Below are 9,149 nucleotides of genomic sequence, written 5' to 3'. Positions count from 1 at the left end.
GCCCCGTCACCTGGTATGGACTTAAAAGGGGAGCCCTATGCCAAAAAAACGGCTTGGGGGTCCCCCCTAGGTCCATATCAGACCCTTATCCAAGCAAGCAACCCGGCCGGTCAGGAAAGGGGGTGGGGACGAGCGAGCGGTACCTGAGCCGTACCAGGCCACGTGCCCTCATCATGGGGGGTGCTTTGGGGAAGGGGGGGCCGCGTGCCCCCCCACCCCGAAGCACCTTGTCCCCATGTTGATGAGGACAAGGGCCTCTTCCCGACAACCCTGGCCTTTGGTTGTCAGGGTCTGCGGGCGGGGGGCTTATCAGAATCTGGGAGCCCCCTTTAATAAGGGGGCCCCCGGATACCGGCCCCCACCCTATGTGAATGAGTATGGGGTACAATGTACCCCTACCTATTCACCTGTGAAAAAAATGTAAATAAAACACAACACACAAGGGTTAAAAATAGTTTATTGCACAGCTCTGGGGGTCTCCTTCTGTCTTGGGGGGTCTTCTCGCCGGACTCCTCCGCTATCTTCTGCTAGCTCTTTTACTAGCGGAGGAGCCTGGCTTTCTTCTTCGTCGCCGCCCTCTTCTTCCGACTTCAGGGGTCTTGTCCCCCTCTTCGGGGGTCTTGTCCCCCTCTTCGGTTCTTCTTGCCAAGCCTCCGTGCCTTTTTCCAGCTCTTTTACAAGCGGTGGCCCGGTCTTCTATCGCCGCCGCCTTCTGTTCTTCTCTTTTATGAGATGTAGCCTGGTCACTGTCTTTGACCACAATGACAGGGACTCGGCATGCGGCGACTTATATAGGGACATCGTCGGGTGATGTCCCTGCCCATTATGATGTCACAATCCCAGAGGATGCTCACTCGTCCCCACCCCCTTTCCTGACCGGCCGGGTTGCGTACTCGGATTAGGGTCTGATATGGACCTGGGGGACCCCAACGCCGTTTTTTTGGCGTAGGGCTTCCCCTTTAAGTCCATACCAGGTGACGAGGGCCAGCGACGTGTCAATCTCGCCGCCAAAGGCGGCGACATTGACTTCCTTCGCTAGTCCCGGCTACCTGGAGCCACGCTCAAAATGAACGGACTTTCCTCCGTGTGTGGGCAAGTCTGTTCATTTCAAAAGTACGGCGGATAGTCCGCCAGAAAAGTCCTGTGTGTGGGCAGGTCCGCTCGTTTGGACAGTCCGGCGGACTTTATGGCGGTTTGTCCGTCAGACTAAGTCTGCCGGATAGTCTGATCGTGTGTATGCGGCATATTTTCCCTGTATTTGGCTCCATCCATCTTTCCATCAACTCTGACCAGCTTCATTGTCCCTGCTGAAGAAATGCATCCCCACAACATGATGCTGCCAGCACCATGTTTCACGGTGGGGATGATGTATTCAGGGTAATTATTATTATTATTATTCAGGATTTATATAGTGCCAGTAATTTACACAGCGCTTTACAATATAAAAGGGAGACAATACAGTTACAATACAATAAAATACAGGAGGATTAAGAGGGCCCTGCTCCGAAGAGCTTACAATCTAAAAGGGTGGGGCAGGTGGTACAAAAGGTTATAACTGTCGGGAATGAGCTGATGGAAGTGGTAGGAGATTAGTTTGAGACGTGATAGGCTTCCCTGAATAGATGAGTTTTCAGGGATCGCCTGAAGGTAGCAAGAGTAGGGGATAGCCGGACCAGTGGAGGTAGAGAGTTCCAGAGGATTGGAGAGGCTCTGGAGAAATCCTGGAGACGAGTGTGGGAGGAGGAGACGAGAGAGCTTGAGAGTAGGAGGTCTTGAGAAGAACGGAGGGGACGATTTGGGCGATATTTGGAGACAAGATTGGTGATGTAGCTCGGGGCAGAGTTGTGAATGGCTTTGTATGTTGTGGTTAGTATTTTGAATTTAATTCGCTGGGTGATTGGCAGCCAGTGTGGGGATTGGAGGAGAGGGTTGGCAGACACTGAGCGGTAGGTAAGGTGGATAAGTCTGGCAGCAGCATTCATGAAAGACTGAAGAGGGGATAGCCTATGGAGAGGCAGGCCAATGAGAAGGGAGTTGCAATAGTCAAGGCGAGATATAACAAGGGAGTGAATGAGGAGCTTGGTAGTTTCATTTGTTAAAAAGGGGCGAATTTCAGAGATGTTACGGAGGTGAAATCTACAAACTTTTGACAACGATTGGACTTGGGGCTGAAATGACAAGTCAGAGTCTAGGATTACACCTAGTACCCTGGCGTGAGGGGAGGGCCTGATGGTTGCATTGTTGATTTTGATGGAAAAGTTGTGCAGGGGGGCATGTGCAGGGGGGATTATTAATAGCTCAGTTTTAGAGAGGTTTAGTTTAAGGAAGTGGTGTGACATCCATGCTGATATGTCAGTTAGCAGGTTAGTAATGCGAGAGGAGACTGAAGGAGTGAGGTGAGGAGTAGACAGATAGATTTGGGTGTCATCGGCGTATAAGTGGCATTGGAAGCCATGGGCGGTTATCAAGTGACCAAGGGAGGAGGTATAAATAGAGAAGAGAAGGGGTCCAAGAGCAGAGCCTTGGGGGACCCCCACAGAAAGAGGCAATGGAGAGGAGGATACAGAGTTGTAGGTGACACTGAAGGAGCGCTGTGATAGATAGATGTTAGTTTTTTGCCACACATAGCGTTTTGCTTTTAGGCCAAAAAGTTCAATTCTGGTCTCATCTGGCCAGTGCACATTCTTCCACATGTTTGTCGTGTCCTCAACATGGCTTGTCGCAAATTGCAAACTGAACTTCTTATGGCTTTCTTTCCACAATGGCTTTCTTCTTGCCACTCTTCCATAAAGGCCAGATTTGTGGAGTGCACAACTAATAGTTGTCCTATGGAAAGATTCTCCCACCTGAGCTGTGGATCTCTGCAGCTCCTCCAGAGTTTAAACAAATAAAAAAAAGGGGGGGGGGGGGGTAACGACCTTGTTGCTTTACAAAATGATTCATCGCTTTGGATCTGAGGAAGAAGGTCCTCCTTCGAAACGCATAAGCTGCCTGCAATACTGTCTGGTCCTCCAAATGTCTTTGGTTCCAGTTGCAGGCTTTAGAGTTACTGCTCGATATTGCTGTTTTTTTTATGCGAGTATAATCATTGCTGTTTACCTTTATTCAAATTATGTTTGGTAATGCACAAGGTCAGTGCGCTCTTCCTTCTTTTTAATATGTTTCAGCTCTATGGACACCCATTGTTCTGAGAAAGGCCAGCAAGACCAGTGATATTCCATACGATAAAAAAGGGTTGACTGCTCCACGCACCTATAGACCCAGCACCCAAGTGCAGCAGAATTGTTCTGTAAGCTCCTCCAGAGTTACCATGGGCCTCTTGGCTGCTTCTCTGATTATTGCTCTCCCTGCCCAGCCTGTTGGTTTAGGTGGACAGCCATGTCTTGGTAGGTCTGCAGTTGTGGGCAGGTAGACAGAACAAAACTCTGGATAGCCACAAACTGGAAAAAGACTTGAAATCCTGTGTTTTATTGAAAAATCATAGGTTACATCACATCAAATAATCCACAGCAAAAAGACAAAAGGGGGGGTGCAATAATACTGGAATCAGTGCTTACTCATAGCTATACAGGTAGACTCTATTTACTAATTAGGTGACTTCTGAAGGCAATTGGTTGCACTAGATTTTAGTTAGGGGTATCGGAGTGAAGGGGACTGAATACAAATGCACGCCATACTTTTCAGATATTTATTTGTAAAAAATGTTGAAAACCATTTATCATTTTCCTTCCACTTGACAATTATGTGCCACTTTGTGTTGGTCTATCACATGAAATTCCAATAAAATACATTTATGTTTTTGGTTGTCACATAACAAAATGTGGAACATTTCAAGGGGTATGAATACTTTTTCAAGGCTTTGTATGTGAAGTGCTTGTGTGGCTGCTAGCAAAACTCTGGGTGTGTCTTAGGTTTAAGTAAGAATGTGGCCTCATTTGTACTCATGTCGTAAGTGTGTGTGCAATGTGTGAATACTACTTTGCAGCTGTGACTCTATAATAACCCTCCACGCTGAAGTAACCCCAACATGTTTGTGTTGTCCATCTCTTAGCTGAAGTATCCACGCCCCACCTAAGTCCTTTGTTAACAGCCGTCTGTCATATCCTGCTTCTTGCCAAATGGGAAATCCGTCCATGTTCGCCAGACGAAACTGATTTGGTAACTTCTAGCCAAATAAAAATGTGTTGCATCTGCCTGTGTAAATAAGTGGCTACGTTAACCTTGTAGAGATATGCCCTCTAATGGCCAAGTATGTGAAATGCAGGCTTTGTTTTCTGCAAAATAATTCCAGGCAAAACTTTGTAGTGGATATATAGAATGAAAAGCAATTACCTGTGCATACATTCTGTTTTTGAGTAAACAATTTGTAAGATAAATGTTAAATAAAGAATTGTTTTCTATGTACCCTGTTCAAACCATACATGTACAGTGGTTTGCGGTAAAATACAGCGTAAAGCAATGTTAAACCAAAGGAAAACATTTATTATATTGTAGCTAACCAATTCTCAGATGTGATGGCTACATTTGTTTTCTTTTTAGGTTTTTATTTCTTTGTTTTCACTTGATCCGAACAGTAAATCTGTTGTTTTTTTTGTTGTTTTTTTTTTAACAGAACAAGCTGTCGTGCACCTAGAGTGTTGAGACAAGCTTTTTACCACTAGCAGGGGTGCTTACAATGGTCAGCTTTTATTTATTTATGTAAAACTTTTATCCCAAAAGAAAAAAAAACTGTTGCTGTAACTGCTTGTGTAACTGTAGTGTGAGCTGGAGTTTGGCTTCATTTTATTTGTGTAGCTAAATCTGCTTGTACATCTTATGCCCCATACATATGGTCGGACATTCTGACCACAAAATCCGTCTGATTTTGGCCCAAACTTGTCTTGCATACACACGGTCGCACAAAATTGTCTGAATTTCCGATCGTTCTGAACGAGGTGACATGAAACACGTACGTAGGGACTATAAACGGGCCAGTAGCCAATAGCTTTCATCTTTTAGTTTATTCTGAGCATGTGTGGCACTTTGTCCGTCGGAATTGTCTACAGACGTTCGGAAAATATGTTGTGGCCAGATCACCAGGTGAACACAGAGGGAAAAAAAAAAAAGAATTCAGCAACCATATCTAATGATTGGTGTGCTGCAATATATTCAATTTTTGGTTTTGGATTTAATACTGCATAAGTAAGCTCAGAAGCTGCCTCAGTCAGCTTCAGGGCTTGCAATTTTACTACTAAAGAAAACATATTTTGCGCTTAGTGCACCAAGATGTGCACAGAGCTGAACCTATACAACATCACAATACTGGATGTTAGATCTACCCTGTTTCTCCGAAAATAAGACCTAGCGTGATTGTCGGTAATGGCTGCAATATAAGCCCTACCCCCCAAATAAGCCCTATCCTGTTTCCCTGAAAATAAGCCCTACCCTGAAAATAAGACTTACAAGGACTTTAGCTAGGGCTTATTTGGAGGGTATGGCTTATATTGCGCCCATCACCAACAATCACGCTAGGTCTTATTTTCGGGGAAACAGAGTAAATACATATACATATAATAGATGTGCATCAACCCAAAAAGAGTCCAAAGAAACTAATTATGTGAAAAGACATCCAGATTTCTGTGATGTGATACTATTTAGCATAGTTCATGAAACAACAAAGAGTTTAAAAAAATTAAATTCAAAGAGTCAGTATACTAATAGGTAGGGATGGGTTGAACGACCCCCTGTTCGGATCGCACCAGAGCTTTTAAACATCGGGGAAGTTCGGAACCTAATAATGAACCCCATTGAAGTCTATGGGACCCAAACATGAGACCTTTAGGCAAGTAATTGGGCATACAATGGTTATGGGGGTCCGGGTACTGCCCTGGGGACATGTATCATGAAAAAAAGTTTGTAAAAAACGTAATTTTTTAAATGAGCAGTGATTTATTGATGCTTAAAGTGAAAGTATAAAAATGAAAATTTGGCATAGCATGGGGGGTGCAGGGGTGCCATGGCCCTGGGTGCGACATTTAGGGGGGAGCAATTTCGTGCTAGTAGTGTCACAGTGCTGCCTAATTTTAATTTCCTGTGTCTCCCGAGCTCCGGCCGCCATGTTCAGTGTCTGGTGCCCTGTGGATTGGGCGTATGGGGGTCATGTGCGGCATGGGGCTGGCCTGTCCGTGATCGCAGTTGCTCCTGAAGTTCCACCTCCGCACATGACCCCCATGCGCCCAATTACAGTGCACTGGGAAACATTGAACATGGCGGCCGGAGCGCGGAGGGCGCAGGAAACAAGCAATGGAAAGTGTGAGCCGACAGGGCCGCTGTCTTTTCCTCCTCCTCCTATCCTCCGGAGTCCGGACCGATGAAGGACAAGAAGGTGAGGAATGGATGGACTGGGGGGTAGAGGCACTTTATATGTAGTGTCAGTATAGGAAGACTATAGGCAGGACAGTATTGTGGTCAGTATAGTGTAGTGGACAGTATAGTGTAGTGGTCAGTGTAGTGTAGTGGTCAGTGTACTGTAGTAGACCGTATAGTGTAGTGGTCAGTGTAGTGTAGTGAACAATATAGTGTAGTGGTCAGTGTAGTGTAGTGGACAGTATAGTGTAGTGGAGTGGACAGTATAGTATAGTATAGTGGACAGTATAGTGTAGTATAGTAGACAGTATAGTGTAGTGGTCAGTATAGTGTAGTGGACAGTATAGTGTAGTGGTCAGTGGGGTATAGTGGTCAGTATAGTGTAGTGGTCAGTATAGTGTAGTGGACAGTATAGTATAGTGTACAGTATAGTATAGTGGACAGTGTAGTATAGTGGTCAGTGTAGTGGACAGTATAGTGGTCAGTGTAGTATAGTGGACAGTATAGTGCAGTGGTCAGTGTAGTGTAGTGGTCAGTGTAGTATAGTGGACAGTATAGTGCAGTGGTCAGTGTAGTATAGTGGACAGTATAGTGCAGTGGTCAGTGTAGTGTAGTGGACAGTGTAGTGGCCAGTATAGTGTAGTGGTCCGTATAGTGTAGTGGACAGTATAGTGGTCAGTGTAGTATAGTGGTCAGTGTAGTGTAGTGGACAGTATGGTATAGTGGTCAGTGTAGTGGACAGTATAGTATAGTGTTCAGTGTAGTGTAGTGGACAGTATAGTGTAGTGGTCAGTGTGGTATAGTGGGCAGTATAGTGTAGTGGATGGTATAGTGTAGTGGACAGTATAGTGGACAGTATAGTATAGTGGTCAGTGTAGTGTAGTGGACAGTATGGTATAGTGGTCAGTGTAGTGTAGTGGTCAGTGTAGTATAGTGGACAGTATAGTGCAGTGGTCAGTGTAGTATAGTGGACAGTATAGTGCAGTGGTCAGTGTAGTATAGTGAACAGTATAGTGCAGTGGTCAGTGTAGTGTAGTTGACAGTGTAGTGGCCAGTATAGTGTAGTGGTCCGTATAGTGTAGTGGACAGTATAGTGGTCAGTGTAGTATAGTGGGCAGTATAGTGGTCAGTGGAGTGTAGTGTACAGTATGGTATAGTGGTCAGTGTAGTGGACGGTATAGTATAGTGGTCAGTGTAGTGTAGTGGACAGTATAGTGTAGTGGTCAGTGTGGTATAGTGGGCAGTATAGTGTAGTGAATGGTATAGTGTAGTGGACATTATAGTGGACAGTATAGTATAGTGGACAGTATAGTGCAGTGGTCAGTGTAGTATAGTGGACAGTATAGTGCAGTGGTCAGTGTAGTATAGTGGACAGTATAGTGCAGTGGTCAGTGTAGTATAGTGGACAGTGTAGTGGTCAGTATAGTGTAGTGGACAGTATAGTGGTCAGTGTAGTGTAGTGGACAGTGTAGTGGTCAGTATAGTGTAGTGGACAGTGTAGTGGTCAGTATAGTGTAGTGGACAGTATAGTGGTCAGTGTAGTGTAGTGGACAGTGTAGTGGTCAGTATAGTGTAGTGGACAGTATAGTGGTCATTTAGTGTAGTGGACAGTGTGGGCGCGCCCCCCTTCCCCAAAGCACCCCCCCCATGTTGAGGGCACACGGCCTGGTACGGCTCAGGAGGGGTGGGCCGCTCGCTCGTCCCCACCCCCTTTCCTGACCGGCCAGGTAGTGTGCTCGGATAAGGGTCTGATATGGACCTAGGGGGGACCCCTACGCCATTTTTTCGGCGTAGGGCTTCCCCTTTAACTCCATACCAGGTGACGGGGCCAGCAAACGGACTTGCCCACACACGCGGAGGAAAACCCGTTCATTTCAAAAGTACAGCGGATAATCCGGTGGATAGTCCGCCGGAAAAGTCACGTGTGTGGGCAGGTCTGCTAGTTCGGCGGACGTTACGGCGGTTTGTCCGCCAGACTAAGTCCGCCGGATAGTCTGATTGTGTGTACGCGGCATTAGTCCACCTGTTAAAGTCGCACATCTGTACTGTGTAAAGAAGCTGCTGCAGCAATAATTGCATTTATAAAGCCCAAAAAAGCTTTCTTTATTTTGTAAGCAACAGCTTGGGGAGCCAGCCTGTATGATGAGGCCACAATGTAGTGCAGGGGTAGGCAACCTTGTGCCAAAAAACTGTTTTCAAAGAAATTGAGCGTGCTGATTTTATAACAAAAAAATTTCAACCACACACTTTTAATCACAAATACATTTTTTATAAAGTAAATGCTGTAAACTACTTTAGTAGTGAGAAAATAACATCCTGCAACTCCACACCTCAGATGAGCCCCAATTCATGCACCTTCACAAGTCAGATCACTGTCCCCTGTGCAAATCTGTTTCACCACTGTACCCCTTGCTCATCTGCCCCACCATTGTAACCCCCTGCTCATCTGACCCACCCCTGTAACCCCCTGCACATCTGCCCCACCACTCTAACCCCCTGCACATCTGCCCCACTACTGTACTACCCTGCACATCTGCCCCACCACTGTACCCCCTGCTCATCTGTCCCATAACTGTACCTCCTGCACATCTGTCTCACCTCTGTTCCTCCTGCACATCTGCCCCACCACTGTACCCCCCTGCTCATCTGCCCCACCACTGTACCTCCCCTGCTCATTTGTCCCACCACTGTAACCCCCTGTACATCTGCCCCACCACTGTACCACCCTGCTCATCTGCCCCCCCCCAATGTACCCCCGTTCTCATCTGCCCCACCAATGTACCCCCGTTCTCATCTGCCCCACC

This window comes from Lithobates pipiens, unplaced genomic scaffold (assembly GCF_037356315.1).
Source record: "Lithobates pipiens isolate NorthernLeopardFrog02 unplaced genomic scaffold, aLitPip1_a1.2 Scaffold_10, whole genome shotgun sequence".
Taxonomy (NCBI): Eukaryota; Metazoa; Chordata; class Amphibia; order Anura; family Ranidae; genus Lithobates; species Lithobates pipiens.
The sequence above is the reverse complement of the archived record's forward strand: the minus strand, read 5'-3'. Positions refer to the sequence as shown.